Raw genomic sequence first — 18,436 nt, 5'->3', positions numbered from 1 at the left:
TGTCAGTTCCATTCCTTATGTGCTAAGGACTTTTATTTCAACTCATAGGATATTTTCCAACCTATCCTCAGAAGATACCCAGAAACTAGACAGCTTTAAGACTTCTCTTTCCTGCATCAGCCAGGAATGCCCCATGCGTACATCTGTGCCTGCCTTCACAGACACAGAATGATAACCTACAAATCCAGAATTGTAACGAATAGAGATCATTTGACAATGGGGCTATAAATAGGGTGCTTTAGAACCCAAAGCACATTCAGACTGCTTTTGTCAGCAGAGAGTAAGAAAGGAGGCTTTATTATTATAGCAGAAGCAAATAAACAGGCCTTCCTTGCCAGTAAAGGCAGCACATAATATACTCAACATGCTTATTGGAGCTGGAGCATAAATCACATGGTCAGTTCTTAATGGCACAGAAAGGATTTTCCCTTATCACAATCATTACAGCAGAAGAGCACACATGGACAGCTCATCACAGGGAAAAAATATTTGGTCATCTATGTATTTTTTTGATGCTTTCAGTCAGTGGGCAGGATGCATGCAGACGTGTCTTTACAGTCTTCAGTTGTTATTTCTGGGCAAAGGGGAGGGTGTACGTGAGCAGACTAGATACTGGATAAATCAAAGCAGGGCTTCTAAATATAAAAGGATATATCGGACTGTTCTGGGTGACCCAAATAGAATTAGGAGCTCAAGTGAAGCAAAAATGGAAGAATTTCATATAAGCCAGATGCATCCAAAGAACAACTAACCTTCACTGGAGATGTACCAGTAGAAGTTGATTGGTTACTTCATCAAGAATGCTAGATTGGCCAAGGCTGTTATAACGGGGGTTGGGGTAAGAATGGGTGGACTAGATATTCACTTAAGGCTCCTTCCATCTTCACATGCTCTAAATAATTTCTTCAGAGTATAAGTTAAATTACAATTCACACGAAGAGCTCACTCCTGTTCATTCAGGAAAATAAGCCCCAGATAGCTTCAAAACTCCCTCATCTATCCATAAGGCAAAGCTGGGCACTTCAGCTCCTCTCATACTCAAAAGCTTGTAATATTTTCTTTCTTTTCTTTATTTCTCTCTCTTTCAGTTTCTTTTTCTCTTTTTCTATATCTCTTTCTTATGGGTATATAATTTATTTTAATGAAACTCAGTATATATTTACAAAATAAAAAGGAAAAAAAAGAAAAATAGTTATTACAGCTCACTAAAAAGTAAAACTGAGCACTGTGGGCTGGAGGTGGGATGCCTACCTGGCAGCATACCCACCATGATATGGCATCTGAGGACCTGGAGAAAGAATCGTAAGGAAACGGCAGGCTCAGCCCAGCAATCTCCCCTGTCTTCCTCCTCAGAGGTTCATTGTACACAGTTTGATTCTGGCATTAAACCTTCTTGTCTTCTCCCTGGTAAGGAAGGTGGTTGGGTATAGTGGCTGGTGCCAGGGTTGGGGAGAAGAGGGAGTTATAGAGCAGGATGGAAGGAGTAGGAAGCGACCATGAAGGGTAAACTAAAGTGAGTGACTGGGGCATTAAACAGGAGCAACGAGCTTTTCTTTGTAACCCCAGTATCTAGCAGGGGTAGGAGAAGAAGGAAATGGGAGAGGAAAGACAGAAAAGGCTGAGGAAGGGAGGTGACTTGTTGACCTTGGAGTTGCTTTTGCTTCCATCATGCAGAGAATTAAGTTCTGGGAAGTCTATTGGAATTGTAGACCACATTTTGAGTGCATTAAGGATGCTTATGATTTAAAGGAATCCTGTGAAAAATTCATCAGAATTATAGGAAGTCACTTTAATATACCGTATTTTGAATCCATGTTATGGTCATCTGTAGAGGCAGAAGGACCTTCACCCAGGTTTTGTTCAGATGTTGTAACTGATGATAGCACACACCCCAAGACAGTATTAAAAGATTGATTACTTACATAATTGAGGTCTGTGGGAGAACACAGCATTCCTCTCAAGCAGGTCTGAGATAGCTTAAGTGAGCAAGGAAAAGTGACTGCCTGGGTTTTTATTATAGTTAGAAGATAGCGCTGAGGTGAGAGCTTTTCATGGCAGGGGCTTCATGGTTTGAATCAAAGGCAGGAGCACCCAGGCTTTCTTATCTGCTTGTCCAAACGTGGGGCACGAAAGGACAATGGAGGGATGAAGCTTCAAAGCTGTCAGTAGCCAGACATCAAAAATTGAGTGAGACTCCACATTACAATGCATTTTAGTGACTATTTGCTGTCTTTGCTTTTAGTTAACCCACAATTGAGCCTTTTAGGTTTGGCAGATAGGTACTCGCCTTCCAAAGACCAGGAGTCAAATAGCCTAGACACTGGCTTTTCCTGGACCCTGGAAGCTTGCCTGTAGATATATAGCCTTAACTAAGTCAAGCAGGATACAGAATTTCTGCTGTGTACATCCAACATGATCAATGCCCAGTGTCACCAGGAGCAAACATAGAAGTAGTGGCAAACAGCAGTAGTGGCTTTGGTGCCCTAACAAACTTCTTACTATATGATCTTGGTTATAGGCCTGGGAACCTGCCTCCCTTAATCTCTGCCTCTTTGGTAAGTTTGGTTCCCCAGGCTTTTCATCTGAGAGCCAAATGACATATCCCCACAAATTATTTTTTATTTTTCTGCTTATTGCCCAAAGTTAATTTCTTTCCTTTTTTTTTTTTTTTTTTTTTTTTTTTTTTTTTGAGATGGAGTCTCACTCTGTCCCCCAGGTTGGAGTGCAGTGGTGCGATCTCGGCTCACTTCAAGCTCAGCCTCCTGGGTTCACGCCACTCTCCTGCCTCAGCCTCCCAAGTAGCTGGGACTATAGGCGCCCGCCACCACAACCAGTTAAGTTTTTGTATTTTTAGTATAGATGGGGTTCTACCATGTTAGCCAGGATGGTCTCTATCTCCTGACCTTAGGATCTGCCCACCTCAGCCTCCCAAAGTGCTGGGATTACAGGCGTGAGCCACTGTGCCCAGCCCCAGAGTTAATTTCTATAGCTTACAATGAAGAATCCTAACTAGTTTACTAGCCAAGACGTGCACACGTGTGCACTCACACATACATGAACTCTGCACATACACTCTGAGCAGGGTTAACACACTTATACAGTACACATAGGGATAGGTGAAGGAAATAAATAGCCTAACTTTGGCTTTCTGACAAGTTTCTAGCATGTTGCTCAATAATTGAAGTGGCTACACCTCAGAGATATTTTCTAAAACAAAAGTATGAAAATAAAAATTATAAGTCCCTAATTTTGTATTCAGCAATTATAAAAAACCATTTGTATTGAAATCATTGACCAGAAATCGTAATTGCAGTTAGTGAGAAATCTTTAGAGAAGAGGAAGAAGATGTATGACACAAGTACCTTTGAGAATGCAAAGCACTGGCTGAGTGAATATCCTGAAAAAGGCACATCTAAACATAATCTATATCTGGGCAATGTGACATTGATTTTATAAGTAGCTTATTTGCCAAAAATGACCAGACTTCTTCTGTAACATTCTGCTCTTTAAGTACAATGTTTTATTATTTCCTATAGAATATAATCCTTAACCTTGAGGCTACAATTACTGCAAAAACGCTTTATATATTTGTTATTGGATATTGTATTTACTCTCTGTATGTTTTTATAAGAAATTGTATTTGTTAGAATGTTTGTTGTAGTAAATTGAATTTAGTCATCTAAGTTGTAATGTACACATCAGTTCTGTGATATTTTGTTATAAATGATTGTGCTAACTTTATGTACTATGCACACATAAATGCCTTGAAGTTACTCCCTAGTCAAAGAGCATTATGACCCTTGTCTCAGCTTTATTCCTGCATCCCAGTTTCAGAAGACTAAGCTTGTAGTTCTAAAAGACTTATTTATAGAGGGATTTATAAAGCTTCTTTCATTCCAAGAAAATAGGAGTACTTCCTTCTAATTATAAGTAGTAAAAAGTTAGGCTTATTTATACATGTAGATATAATTATGATGGAGTTACCTAAAATTGGATATCACTATTTCTAAAAACTGGCATATTTTTATTATTCTAGAGATGAAAGCACAATGTACCTTTAGGGCAGATTTTTTTAAAGATATATTTTGTTTGGCTCTCAGGTCACCAAATGTAAAGTTCCTATTCCATAATGGATGATGAATATAATCACATAAAAGGATTGTCTTCTTTGTAAGGAGAGTTGTTATCTTTGATTTATTGTGCTGATACTGACTGCTTAATGGAGAGGAGATCAACTGGTTTTTCCCTTTGAAACTCGTTAAGCTAGGTCCACCAAGCCTATTTTCTCTGGTTCCTGGGCATGCGCTTAAGCTGCATTTCCCAGATTCCCTTGCAGCTAGGTATGGTCATGTGACTGAATTCTAGCCAATGGAAGATGAAAAAGAGTAATGTTCCAGGCCCAATTCATAAAGATCTCCCAAATACGACCCTCTGTACTCCTTCATTATCCTATGGCTTGATGCAGATGAGAACAGTCTCCTTGGAAACAGTATTTTGAAGATGGCAGAGTCTCAAGGTAGAATAGTCTGGATCCCTGAATTGCTGCATGAAGATCTACTTTCCAAATATAAAAATCCACCTTGAACCTTACGTGAGTGGCAAATAAAAGTCCATCACATTTGAGCCATCATATATTTCTAGCTCAGCTTGCAGAGTAGAGTGGCTTTTGCTATATATTGTATAGTAGAGACTGGGGAGATATATGGTCTACAGAATGATGGTGTGGAGGAACATGGCTTGAGGATTTGGGGTGCAATGATCTATAGTGTTCAGTTTAAAATGTTCTTTTCTGCTTTGTAATTACCTTCTATATTGTTAATATTATAAGCTGGTCTTAGATATATTTTGGGGGAAATAGCAAGGGAACTATTTCAACTTTGTTTCAACAACTGAGGTAGATGACAGAAGAAAATTTCAGAAAAACAGTAGCAGTCCAGAGTAGATGCTGTCTATGGAAATAAGAAATATTTGTGACAAATGAAAATATTCCTTGGGAAGTTCTCATAAATGCATAGGCATAATCACATGATAAAAGCTGTAGCCACCTGACTGGGTCCTCAATTATTTCTTAATTTAAAGGAGAGTAGCTCCTGAAGGTTGGCAAAATTAGGATCTCTCAGTTATTGTATTAGTCTGTTCTCTGGCTGCTGTAAAGAAACACTTGAGATTGGGTAATTTATAAACAAAAAAGGTTTAATTGGCTCATGGTTCCACAGGCTGTACAGGAAGCATAATGGCTTCTGCAGAGGCCTCAGAAAACTTTCAATCGTGGTGGAAGGTGAAGGAGAAGCAGGAATGTTTTACATGGCCAGGGGAGGAGGAAGAAGGAGAGAGTGAGAAGGTGCCATACACTTTTAAACAACCAGATCTTGTAAGAACTCTATCACAAGAACAGCATCAAATGGGGGAATCTGCTCCCATGATCCCACTAGGCTCCACTTCCAACAATGGGGATTACAGTTTGACATGAGATTTGGGCAGGGACACTATATAACTGTATCAATGTATAGTTGTACACATGAGGCAAAGTAATATTTCAAAGTATGCATTGCCAGGTTAATTTGGCCTGACTCATGATAGCTGCAGACCCCTGGTCACATAGCATATAAACAAAGGCGCATTTGCATTATAGACAACCCCCACAGAAAGGCCACATACTAAGTATCTAAATTCAAAAAGAACCAACATAGTATGGGTCAGAAGTGATTTTTTTTCAGAGATGCTAACAAGAAAATATCACTTTCTTTCTGACCCAGAGGAGCTCATAGAGGGAGAAGCTGTACAGGAATGTCTTGCTCATTTTTCATACAAGTAGAATAAATTGAGAAGAATGGTAGAGAATAACCAAGAAATGTGGGTGCCTCTAGAGTAAACAGATTGGTGCCCTGCTTCCCTTATGAAATGTTGGAACTTTTGTGTGTGTGTGTTTTTAAAGAGTTGAAGTTGGCAAATATGCCTTGGTGATGAAAGAGATCAATAGAGATGGTGACAGGCCTATCTTGGCATCAGAGAAGGCTAAGACCACCACGAGAAAAGGCTTTTGTTGAGAGGCAGCCTGAGGGCCTTCTTGGGGGTTGTCTTCGCTGGGCCAGGAAGGACTCTACATCAAAATGTATGAGTAGCTGCCAATCTGGGGACTGAAGAAGGACATGGCTGCAGTTTACCAAAGATTGCCAATATCAAGGAGTTGAGGGAGTACCGAAGGAACAACTGCAACCAGTCACTACCTTCTGGAGCAAGCATTAGGCATTCCAAGGGGGCAAAAACCTTGTTGCATCAGTGACCTCCAGGAAGTGGACCAATTCCTCTCTACAGTCATTTCTGGGCCATTGCCAACGCCTTTTAGGAATCTGGATGAGAATCTGGATGACAACACTCTGAGGAGGAATTGGGTTTGGAGAGACTGATTGGAACTAAATCATAAGCCAAAAATAACTGAGTTATTATTGAATAGCTTTAAAGAAACTGTAAAATAATGTTTTACTATTAAAGAAATAGGGATTGGCCAAATGCTGTTATTTAAAATTATCATTATAATTTAAGTTCTAGGGTACATGTGCACAACGTGCAGGTTACATATGTATACATGTGCCATGTTGGTGTGCTGCACCCATTAACTTATCATTTACATTAGATATTTCTCCCAATGCTATCCCTCCACCATCCCCCACCCCCAACTCCCCAACAGACCCTGGTCTGTGATGTTCCCGGCCCTGTGTCCAAGTGTTCTCATTGTTCAATTCCCGCCTATGAGTGAGAACATGCAGTGTTTGGTTTTCTGTCCTTGCAATAGTTTGCTGAGAATGATGGTTTCCAGCTTCATCCATGTCCCTACAGAGGACATGAACCTATCCTTTTTTATGGCTGCATAGTATTCCATGGTGTATATGTGCCACATTTTCTTAATCCAGTCTATCATTGGTAGACATTTGGGTTGGTTCCAAGTCTTTGCTATTGTGAATAGTGTGCAATAAACATGTGTGCATGATTATAGTAGCATGATGTATAATCCTTTGGGTATATACCCAGTAATGGGATGGCTGGGTCAAATGGTATTTCTAGTTCTAGATCCTTGAGGAATCGCCACACTGTCTTCCACAATGGTTGAACTAGTTTACAGTCCCACCAACAGTGTAAAACAGTAAAATTCCTATTTCTTCACATCCTCTCCAGCACCTATTGCTTCCTGACTTTTTAATGATTGCCATTCTAACTGGTGTGAGATGGTATCTCATTGTGGTTTTGATTTGCATTTCTCTGATGGCCAGTGATGATCAGCATTTTTTCATGTGTCTTTTGGCAGCATGAATATCTTCTTTTGAGAAGTGTAGGTTGTGGATATTAGCCCTTTGTCAGATGGGTAGATTGCAAAAATTTTCTCCCATTCTGTAGGTAGCCTGTTCGCGCTGATGATAGTTTCTTTTGCTGTGCCGAAGGTTTTTAGTTTAATTAGATCCCATTTGTCAATGTTGGCTTTTGTTGCCATTGCTTTTGGTGTTTTAGTCATGAAGTCCTCGCCCATGCTGGGTTTTTTTTTTGTTTTGTTTTGTTTTGTTTTTTTTGTATTCCAGCCTTATGATGCAAGGGTCAGACCTTCTGTTTAAAGTCAGAGAGCTGAGTTAGATAACAAAAGGGTGACTTTTTTTTTTTTTTAAACAGGGAGTTTTCTAGACGCTTGGGTAAAAGCTAGACTATAAATGAGCGGTGCATGTATGTGGAGATGAGAGAATGAAGATCTGCAGGACAGCCTAGAAAGAAGAGAGACCTCTCAGACCCAGGCAGTAAAGATTTCCCATTCCTGGAGTGGGTAAGCATATGAGAAAGTCAGCTTTTTAATCTCCTTCCCTTTCTCTCATTCTCTATGTTCTTCCTTTTCTCCTGTATCTCTTTATATTTTCCAACAGGATAGACATCTCAAGACCTGCACTCCAATTGTTAAACTAGATGACCTCATCTCTTTCTTGCTTTCTTATGCAGCTGACTTCAACCTTTCAGATTGCTTGCAGTCTTCCTCTTTGTCGTTTCATCCTCGAGAACACTAGGAGCAACGTCACCAATTTCCCAATTAACCTAGCAAAGCCGTAAAAACCTCCACTTGAATGAATTTCCCCATTTAAAAACTCTATCAATAGAAAACACACTATTCCTCAGCTCAGGTGGAACTCTTACTAAGCAATCCTGAGAAGTTACTGCTTGGAGATATAACTGGCAGTGCCAAAGGAAGCATTTCAAACTCTCAGGCATTAACTCCCAGAACCTGGGAGTCATTTTAGAGAAATCTCGGTGATGGAACTACACAGCAGTGCTGAGGTGGAAGGGGAAAGGGGTCCCTCTCCTCAGGCTCTTCACCGGAAGAAATGACAAGGAAAGATAACAGAGACGATGTCAGTTTTGAAAAGAAGCCTGTGGCCATAGAATATGACAGCAAGGTCAACATACTCTGCCCAAATGAAAAGGCCTGTTCTCAACAACAATCCTTTCTGTCCCCTTAAGGCTCATCTTAGATGCCACCATAAAGCCATGCTGAGTCTCCATTTAAATATTTCCTAATCAGAATTCTTTTCTGCTGGATATCTTAAAATTTTTAACGTGTTAATAGGTTATCTCTCAACATCCTTAAAAATGCCGAGACACCAAAAACTGATAAAAAATCTATTGGAGAGGGCAGAGGAGGGAGTAAATATGCAGCTTTTCTTAATTCCAAATTTATTTGACCTGAGAGTCCATATAGAACTCTGATTAATATCTTGAAGAAGTCTAGTGCTCTAAGGCATATAGCTTGGGAAATAATTGATAAATATAAAATTCTCAAGGGAAAGAATACATCCAAAAGCTTGATTGCAGCATTTCCCAAAGAATGCCTCTTGAAATCTTATCTGTGCATGCTATTTCTCTACAAAATGATTCTATGCTTATAGAGGTTTGGGTTAAACTGCCCTATTTGAAGTTATTTGGCCTTTTTTGTCCCCCTAAATTCTTATGGATTAATCTGTATCTTTTTATCTTGCCACATTATCTGTGCAATGTAATAACTTGGTGTTTCTGCTAGCTGTAGAAGTTTTACATATAATTCCTCCCTGTAGTCTCCTTTCCCTCAATAACACCTTGCACGGAGTAGGTGCTCAATAAATGTTGAACGAAAGAATAGAAGATAAAATGGGAGCTGCTAGTTGGCAACAAAATAGAGTCCTCAACAGCAGAGATTGGACTGCTATACCTACCCTGATGACAGGTACATAGTAGTCAACAGAACCCTGCCATTCAAAACTCTTTTAAAAGCCATAATCTGTTCTGTCACTTCCTCTGAGGTGTGCATTCTGCATATACCTGGGGACAAAGAGCAAAACCCTTTGACTGAGATTAAATGATGTCCGAGGGTAAAATCAAGCTTCTGGGATGTTGTCCAAGACTGGCCTCATATGCAGGGTTTTGCCTTGAGGACTGGCAGCAGTATCTCCTCTATAGAGATAATTGATCCTTAGCCCAGTGAGCAGATGTTACTGAAAAGATGATGTGTGTAGCAATGGAGTGCCCCCAGCCCTTGATAGCTTCCATGGTGGTTTCAACAGCAAACTAAAGAAGCTGGCACTAGCGGGCAGCGATTATCTGCTTGTCTGCATCACTCTTGTGCTGACAAAGCTACCTCACTTAACATGGTAAAACTTTAAACAGGAAAACATTATTACCTTACCCTGGTGTAGGCTGCTTGTTTCACTGTTCAACTTGTGGCTGTGAAAGGGATAAGGAACAGTTAGCCTAGTTGGTGATTACTTTGTCCAGGAGTCAAAATTCTCCTAGACATCCTGACTCTTGTTATTTCCAACTATCAAGTTTTTGTGAAGAGGAGGCAAGTATTGACGAATTCATTAATAAATGCATTCTTTGGTTTGTTTAGCAACATTTAATAGATACCTACTACATTGTAAGAATTGTCATATTGCCTTGCACAAGGCTTAGAGTCATAAAAAGCCTTGACGAGCATTTGCACTTTACCTCTGGACATTACATGTTTCTGCCTATCACTTTCTCTGCTATTCTTTATTCCTTAGCCTTCCAGTTTCTTGTGCCCACTTTGGCTGCATACTTCAGCTTCTACTCTCCTTCTAACTAGTTGGTTTGTATATTCAGTCAGGGTTTCAAAGAAATAGAGCCAAGAAGGGGTGTGTGTGTGTGTGTGTGTGTGTGTGTGAGTGTGTGTGTACATAAAGATATTTACTTTAAGGAATTGGCTCACGTGATTATAGGGGCTGAAAAGTCTGAAATCTGTAGAGTGAAGAGGCAGGCTGGAAACTCAAGCAGGAACTGATTTTGAAAGTCTCGAGTGTGAAATTTGTAGAGCAGCAAGCTGGAAACTGAGAATTCTATGTTATTGTCTGAAAGTAGAATTATTTTCTTCTCCAGGAAATCTCAATTTTTGCTCTTCAAGCTTTCACTTTTGGATGAGTTGCACCCACATTATCGAGGGTAATCTCTTTTAATTAAAGTCCATTGATTGTCGATGTACATCATCACCATAAAATATCCCAATAGCAATATCTAGGTTAGTGTTTGACCAAACAATCGGGTACCATAGCCAGATTTACATATAAAATTTAACCATCACAGTTTGATATCCTAAATTCAGTCTTATTTTAACTTGGTGATAATTTAGGATATGACTTTCAGGTCCTGCACACTGGTTCCACATCTTTAAGCTACCACCCTAACGTTATGTTTGGGAGTGGGGAGACAATCTGAAATTGGCATTGCGTATCTGAAAGGGATTTGGACCCAGTCCTGAAGGAACTTCTGATTTAGGTAAATAAACATCACATTGAATAAATTTATTTGATTATAAGTCTAAGTATTTATAATGGATAGGTCAATGCAAAATGCTAGAGTGGCATTAGTAGGAGGAGGAGGTATTAATTCCGTCTGTTGGAAGGTGAAAGAAAGAAAATTTATGAGTTGAAATTATGCTGTATCTTGAAGAATACGATAAGTTCTCAACATCATCAATAGGTTCTTGGAAACTGTGACTTTAAGCTAAACAAAATATAACAAAACCAATTTTTAAAAATCAATCTTACAATGAAACAACCTTGAATGATATGACATCAAGAACTTAAAGTATGTTGTTTTGCTTAAATTCCAAGTATCTAAGAACCTATGGATGATGTTAAATGAGGACTTCACTGTACGATGAATAATTCATTGGTGGATGAGGTAGAGAAACAGCAAGATAATATTGTAGGTAGAGGAAATTGCAAGAATAATGTCATGGGTGGAATACTGTGGAGTCCAGTCACTTGCCTATCTGAAGAGGAGGAGCAAGTTAAGTGGTCAGAGAGAAGGTAGGAGAAGAGGGTTGGGAACCATCTGAGAAAGGCATTAGATACCATAACTATTGGGGGGGGGGTCACATTACCCTATAGACAACAAAAAGGCAAAAGGCTTCATGCAAATTAGGAACAGATTGTGAAGGCCTCTGAAATATGGGGTGTGAGAACTTGTAGGTGACAGTCTCAGAAAGACAATGTAGCAAAGAGGAAGGAGGCAGCCTTCCCAGAGGGCTGTTCCACCTGATTTTCTTAGGTTGAACCTCATTATCACATTATTGTAAGCAAACACGAGGATCAGCTAGCACCTTCTCCCAGCAACCCTGTTCTTCACCAGGGGGCCAAAAGCAGCTTGGCCTAATTTCTAATTTGTCACCTGTTGAGATTTGTAGATTCACCTGATCCACATCCTCATTAACATTAAACACAAATGCCTTGGGATTTTTATGGCTGGTATAAACTTTGTGACTGCCCAGGAGATGAGCTTGAGTTTGTGAGTTGCCCCCAACTCGCCCACCCCTATGAAACCTCGAGGTAATCAACTCAGTTTGTAGAAAAGAAACTGACTCTTTTCAGTAAACAAGCCTTTATTTAATTTACTTTCTGTGCTGATGCAGCACAGACAGAAATTAATCATAACTTTCTCAGATATATGTGGTTACATAACACAGGCAAATATTAAAACACTTTTTTTCCCCAAGATAAACTACCTGGGGGCTAGAATCAATACTAATGCCAAGTGAGGTTGTATTGTGCCTACTTAAGGTGTTAACACAGAACATTTCTGAGAGTGTGAACTTCAGGAAATGGACCCTGGGGGCTGAGTACATGTGAAGTAGTGTAAATGAGGAAAGAAATAATTTCTTGTCTAACCTGCTCCCTTTGTTCTGCTAACCTAGAATATGGACTTGGTGTCTTGTCCATAAGCTTCTGAACTTAGGATGCAAGAGTCATTGAAATGCTTCAAGATATAACACTGTTTCTCAACTTTCTTCAGAAGACCTCAGAGTGAAGGAATTGTCATTTTTCTCTTACCCAGCACAGGATCAATCAACCTCTCTCTTTTCACTTGCTTTAGGCCTTAATTAAAAAAAAATTTAAATATACAAATGAGTACTTCCCAATCTACAGAACACTCTGTATAATCACCTCAATGTTACTGATGGCCATGGTACCTAATTCAACTGGGGATCCCATGTCATTAAAATGGTGTTCAAGAGGACAGGTGAGAAACTCCAGACTCATCACTAAATTTTCTGACTGCATAGTCCACCTATTTTTATGTAGAAGGATTAGAAGGATAGTGGTTTTAGAAAAAGGGACCAATTGCTCTAAATAATGGCTCACTTTCAATTCCTCAAGCCACATAATGAAAGCTAAGACCAGTTTTAAAAGATGAAGTACCGTGAGACCAAGACTATGTAACTCATAGGAAAGATCCCAGAAAAGGAACATTTTTTTTTAATGTGCTTAATTTCCTACCCAACAACAACATAAGGCCCTCCCTATTCTTCCCACCTTTACTTCCACTAACAGAACTTAGCTACACTTCTGTCCACTGTCTTTTTCTGGGATAGCCTCATAGGTGATTTGCTGAATGAAGGATTGCCCACAGAGCATAGTTCATATTGAAAGAGTACCAATTAACTCAGCATTACCAAAGCCTCAGTTTGTCCTCTTTTCTCTATTTTGTTCTCAAAGATTAGAGAAGACTTAGAAATGCAAGCCCTACCTCCAAAGAGATATTTCAGTGAGCCACTTAGATACAAATATAGTTTTTCTAAAAATTACTTCTACTTATAGTAATTTCCAGAATAATCTTTGTCATTTCCATGTATCTATTTGCATGTGGTTTTTCTCCAGAAGACAGGATGTAAAATTACCTTTCTATAAATTACAGTTTATGGGAAATGCAGGTAACTGTTCCTTGGTAGTAGCTGCAGTAGATGTTTATACTGGTGATGGCCAATGAATCACTTTTGAGTATCTACAACCTTGTGTAATCCCCTCCACCATAGACTCTGGGCTTGGCTGGGTGGCTAATTTGACATCTGCAAATGTTATACTTGGAATATTACCATCACCTTGTGAAGAAACTGTCTAGTATCTAAGGATGAAAGACCACACAAAGAGAAAGTCCTGACGTTAATTCACTTCTTCAAAGAAGCAGATGCCAGGATGGGATCAGATGTGCATGGCTTTTGTTGGGGAAGGAGGGAATAAGGGGAGGGAACCAGAAGAGACAGGGAGAGGTACCACACTGAGGGCACCTGACCCCTGTGAAGGGGAGGAGGAAGGAAGGAGTGTTGGATGGGTAGAGTTTGGGCTGCCTGCTATTCTAAGAAAGTTTCGGCTGTGCCTATGGGGAGTCCTGGAGCCAAAGTTGCCTGTCTCACAGATAGTCTGTCTTCCTTCGCATGCTGTGCCTAGTCACTGACTGAGAGCAGTGTGGCTTCCATGTGAACAGACACTGGACACATAGCCAGCAGCTGGAGCTGTAGGTCAGGTTCATCACCCTCCCCTAAGCAGATATCTGAGTGGCCTATTCTCATGGCCACCACAGTTACCAACAGTTCTCAAGCATCAACATTCCTCAGTTCCTACTACCAGAGAAAGACTGATGTTTTTCCCTTAGCTTTACTGGAAATAATCCAGTATAAGTATCTAAGTGGCCCGGCTTGATTTGGTGCCAATGCCTGGTCGAATAAGCTATGTCCAGAGAGGCAGTGCCATATGTGGTCACAGAGGCATGGCAAGGGGAGTCCACTGTACGTACTGGGGAGACTGTTTCTAGAGGAGAGGGACTTATTGTGAACCAGGCAGTCGCTCTTAATGAGAATAAAAGGAATAAACAGATGTAGCAGAAGGACTCCTGCCCACACCACCTGTGTACATGCCTCAGCTGTTGAGGGATCCCTAATATGAGATTTGGAAATACGGTCAGGATATGAGCTTCTAGCTATGACAATAGTCCTTGAAGCCCTTCTAAGCTCCCACTTCAAAATAAACCATTTCTTCCCTAAATGAATAGTGTTTTCCACTGGTTCCACTATCCTTTATATGAGGATTAAATGAGTTAATACATTTAAGGAGCTTAGAACAGAGCTGGACCTAGGGCAAGTAATTACTTAATAAATGTTAGCTAAAATGATCACTGTTACTATTATTAAAGTCAGTGGTATGCATACCAGCCTCCTTCACTAGACTGCCTGTCCCTTACAATCAGATACTGTTTCCTGGACATTTTAGCACACTGCAGAGTAAGTCAGTCTCACAATGAATGCCTGGCAAATTGAATCAAATCTACCTTTCAAGATGGCTCTCAGGATAAAGGGTTTGAAACGCTAGAGAGCCCCCACTCTACAACAACGTGCAAGCTTTTGTTCTGCAGTCAGGTCTTAATTATCCTTGTGTGGAGTTTCCACTTCTTGAATTAGCCACAGCACATGTTTTAATCCCTTGTCACCAAAATGCTTCTGGGACTCTGCCCTGAATTGGGATCAGTTGGGAAAGGAAAAGCAATTTCAGTAATTAGCCCATGCAGAACATGATCAAAAAGGTTAATTTTCTACTCCCAAAAGCACGCAATGCAGACAGAAATGATTTTTAGATTCTCCACCCTTTCCTCTCCCTTGCATTGATAAGAACGATTGAAGCTTTCCTATACAAATCACAATTATTGTTTAATTGATGAAAATGTGGGAAGTGATCTCTAGGTGGTAGGATATAATTTTTATTTTTCAATGGTGCTGATACATTTTTTTTAAATGATAATATCCTCTTTGTAGACCAAGAAAACTCCGTCTTTCCCTCTACCTAATCACTGTTTAATTTAGGGTAAATTTCATGGTGTTCATAAAAATTCCAGAATAGATTATCTAAAATTAAATAAACCACTCCATGACCTTGGTTAAGTTGTTTAGCTCCTCGGAGTCTCAATTTTTCTCATATGTAGAGTGGAAACAAAATAATTAACTTAAAAGTCTGCTGTGAGAAATCAATGGCACACAGCACAGCACATAGTTCATGTTCTTTAAATGCTTTAATTTCCTTTTTTAAAAATACTGAGTGACTGTGAAAAGCGTACGCCTCCTCAGAGAAAACTCACGTGTGTCAGCCATGAAACTGATAAAAAAGATCATACGAGATGCACAAACTGTAGGTGTCTGCACAGCCTTCACTGATGTGTTTTTGTAAATGTAGTGTCTGCAGTGTGTGCTACTTGTGACTCAGGGTTATTGTTAAAGGTTCTTATTCTTAAAGAATGTGTCCTAGAGGCAATTGCCAAGGGAAAAATAGGTTTGTCCCACGCCTACTCTACCTCATCCTGTGGCTTCTGAAGGGAATGGAAAGTGGCTCTCCAAGCCCTATAAATTTAGAGTGTTGTGGAAAACATCAATTTTACCTCTATGGAGACTAATAATAAAGACTGGTGAGAAAATACCCCAGAACAGAGGAATTATTTTATGAACTGAAAGAATGCTGAGGCAGTCAATGGAAGTGAATCAGACGATGTCAGAAGATGACAACAGCAGCTTCCAACACTAACAATAATATGATGAACTTCCCGCCTGAGCAACTGTTGAGTGATTGCCATGAGCCATGCACTAAGTCAATAATTTTACATGGATTATTTGACAAGAGCCCAACAAAGAGTCTACTATTGCAATGGAATGAATGTTTGTGTCTCCCAAATTCATATGTTGAAACCCTAATCCCAATGTGATAATATTAGGAGGTGGGGCTTTCAAGGGGTAATTAGGTCATGAGGGTGGAACTCTCATAAATGGGATTAGAGTCCTTATAAGAAGAGGTTGAGAACTAGCTACGTCTCTTCCACCAAGGAGGACGCAGCAATAAGACTGCGTCTGCAACCTGGAAGAGGACTCTCACTAGAACAGACCATGCTGACCCTCTGCTCAGACTTCCCAGCCTTCAGAACTGTGAGAAATAAATTTATATTGTTGTTAAGCCACCCAATCTATGGCACTTAGCTCAAACTGACTAAGACAACTATCATGCCCTTTGCAGATGAGAAAACTTAAGTTTTGAAAAGAATAAATAACAACCCTAAGATTATGCAACTAGTAAATATCTAGGGTCACATTTGTCTGGTTTGGGAGCCTGAACACATACCACAACTAGTGGTATGTGTAGTACCACTACAGTAGAGGAACTGTATAGACCTTGGATGCCTAATAAAAGGCACTGGCTTAGGATACAAGAATGACTCCGTAGGGGAGAGAGAGAGCATCCCAAGTTGGAGGAGGAAGATAGCTTTTGTTCAGAGCCATGCACTATGCCTCTAGTAACTAGGCATGATCTGGGTAGCTATTTCTGGAGGTAATGAAAAAGACTGTGAAAGTCTCTTACAGGAGAGTATTATGGCAGGTGGGTCTGGAGTTAGGCAACAATCTGATTAGACCTGAGATGTAATATATTCATTTGGAAGCTTCATTTGCAAAATCTGTTCATGCTTGGTATGTTTATTGGAGGTGGCTTAAAGTGGCCTGTAATCATTCTCCAAGCCTGACATTAGCAAAAACTGAATGGTTTAAACAAAAATAAATTGATTTCCTTAAAGTTCTGGAGGTTGCAAATCCAAGATCAACATGCTAGTAGAGTTGTTTTTTTTCTGAGGGCCATAATGGCAGGATCTGTTTCAGGCCTGTGTCCTTGGTTTGTAGATGGCAGGCTTCTCATTGCACTGCCTTCACAAAGGCATTTCTGTGCACATGTGCCCCTGCTGTTTCACTCTCTTCTTACAAGGACACCAGTCACATTGAATTAGGACTCCATCTTAACTGCCTCATTTAAACTCAATCACATATTTAAAGACCCTGTCTCTAAAGACAATTATATTCTGAGATACTGAGAGTTGGGGAATCAACATATGCATTCTGAGGGGCTTCTGTTCAGTCCATAACATTGTCTGACAGAAATAATTAGGGAAAGGGGCACTCGGTATGTGTAAGTTGTGCCCTGTGTCATTCCAGTTGTATAATGCTGCAGCCATTGGGAGCACCATCACTTGGGGCTGCTTCAAAACTGTTTCCCTCTCAGATCCCATCTGTGCATTGAAAATCGACTGGAATGAGAGGATGTACTAGAAGCCAATTTATGCCAGAGTCTTCTAAAAGCCCCCCAAAAGTCATAATGAAGAAAAAACCTGTGATATATTGAAGCAGACTCAATCTAGCAGTGGCTTGAGGCCAGTAGTGTCCCAGGTAATATAGAACTTGAATTCAGCCCAATACCATCACCTGGATGGTGTTTGTGTGCTCAGGCAAAAAATTGGCTAAGTGTGTGTAATTTAGAAGAATGATTTCAGTAAACTCTAAAATACTAAGCAACTCTGCATGACCGAGCACAACCTAGAGGTTGCAACCTCCCTCTTTTTGAATAACCCCCGACTGCCTCTGCACTATGAAAAATTAGGGCCAGTGACTAGAGTAATTAGCGAGAATCTATACTCAGGGATGCCACCTGAACCTGCCAAAGACAAACTCAGTGCTGGCTGAGCACAATTTTGTCCACATAGACACTTCTGTGGCAGGTGTAGAGACTCTGTGAGGACTTAAATATCCTGGGGCACTTTGTAAGTGATCATTATGTTCAGGCTTCAAGCTAGCAAAATCCAGGTGTAATATTTATGTGATGACATCTCTCATCACATGCTAGTAAAGCCTGGGCATATCAAGATTATAATTAGCAAAGGCGAAGTTTCTTTCAGTTTCATTCATGCTTTCCCTTAGGAGAAAAGATTTCTCCTTTCTCAATTGTTCTTGTGTTCCATCAGAAATCAACTTTCCTTTTGTTGCTATACCTTAAGTCCAGGAGATTCAACTTAGGCAGTTAGGACAAGATTATTGCAAAATAAGTGTCATGGCAAAGAGTAAAGAAGAACCCTGAGTCTAGGAATCTTGGGCCCTTTGGAGGACTCTTAAGAATCTGGTAAATGGGAAGAATAGAGTACTGTAATCTAATACTTCATAGGTACTGAGCAAGTGCTTGGAATAAGATAAGTACAGCATGAATATTAGTTTTGTGATACCATGTACCCATCCTGCCTTTTCAACCCCCACAGGACCTCAAGACCTAAGATTTTACCAGCTGGT

At 40.0% G+C, this 18,436-nt stretch overlaps 1 long non-coding RNA gene across 1 annotated transcript in view; it reads right to left on the bottom strand.

Annotated features, from left to right (window-relative positions):
- Positions 1-18,436, bottom strand: part of LOC105489119 (uncharacterized) — a 77,078-nt gene that overhangs the window by 45,824 nt on the left and 12,818 nt on the right. The window contains exon 2 of the long non-coding RNA XR_011612987.1: positions 9,692-9,729. This is a non-coding gene — a long non-coding RNA (uncharacterized lncRNA). The remainder of the gene's footprint in view (positions 1-9,691; positions 9,730-18,436) is intronic.

The sequence above is a fragment of the Macaca nemestrina genome, chromosome 14 (genome assembly GCF_043159975.1).
Source record: "Macaca nemestrina isolate mMacNem1 chromosome 14, mMacNem.hap1, whole genome shotgun sequence".
NCBI classification, from domain to species: domain Eukaryota; kingdom Metazoa; phylum Chordata; class Mammalia; order Primates; family Cercopithecidae; genus Macaca; species Macaca nemestrina.
The sequence above is the reverse complement of the archived record's forward strand: the minus strand, read 5'-3'. Positions and strand labels throughout refer to the sequence as shown.